Source organism: Heterocephalus glaber, unplaced genomic scaffold (genome assembly GCF_053883595.1).
Source record: "Heterocephalus glaber isolate CG9 unplaced genomic scaffold, H.glaber_assembly_v1.0 deba00001662, whole genome shotgun sequence".
NCBI classification, from domain to species: domain Eukaryota; kingdom Metazoa; phylum Chordata; class Mammalia; order Rodentia; family Bathyergidae; genus Heterocephalus; species Heterocephalus glaber.
This window is the reverse complement of record NW_028258403.1, coordinates 4,893,173-4,894,236: the sequence shown is the minus strand read 5'-3', so window position 1 is coordinate 4,894,236 and position 1,064 is coordinate 4,893,173.

Here is a 1,064-nt window from a genome sequence, read left to right as displayed (position 1 = left end):
CAGTGTTGGAAGATGTTTAGTACCTAATTTTAAGACTTCTTCTAAAGCTACAGTAATCAAAGCAGTGTTGGTGTAAGGAAAGACATATAGATCATTTGAATAAAACAGAGAATCTAGAAATAGAACCACACATATATGGTCCACTGAGTTTTGAAAGATCATTTAACATTAGCATTTTATAGAATATAAACTCGATTCAAGAGCCGAGGAAGACATAGTGTTTTCAGCAAATGGCACTAGAACACCTGGTATCCGTATATAAAAAATTAACCTCAACCCTTTTTTTCCATACATGAAAATAACTTGAAGGGATCTATGAGCCTAAATAAGAAAGCCTAAAAGTATAAAACTTTAAAAAGAAATTATAAAGGAAAATATTTATGAATTCAGGGTAGGCAAGAACTACCTAGGATACAAAAAACATGATGTATAAAAGAAAAAAATTGATAAATGGGATTCCATCAAAAATTAGAACTTTAAATGACATCATTAAAATGAAAAGTAGTCCTTAAACAGACCATATTTACAATGCATATAACCTATGAGCAGAATATATAAAGAATTCTTAGAGCTCATTAATAGACAACCCAATTAAAATGTAGACATAAGAAGATGATAGCCAGTATAGCACGAGGAATGGTGTGCAATTCTAGAATCAGAAAAATACTAATCAGTACAATAATAAGATTGAAGTATACACTCATTAGGGAGATGAAGTTAAAAGTTTTAAAAGCCTTGTCATGACTTTTTCTTTTTGTTGGATTCTCCCTCTTTGCGTTTAATTTGTCACGACCAATGGATTCATTCTGCTGGGTTTCCTGGGGTTATGATCCTCATTGTCTTTTCCTAGGTATTGTCCAAAATCTTTTGGAGTGCTGGTTTGGTATTCATGAAGTTCCTGAGGTGCTCTTTATCATGAAAGTATCTTATTTCTCCATCCATTTTGAAAGATAGTTTTGCAGGGTACATCAATCTGGGTTGGAGGCTGTTTTCCTTTAGGTCTTGAAATACACCACTCCAAGCTCTTCTTGCCTTGAGGGTTTGCACTGAGAAGTCTGCTGTGA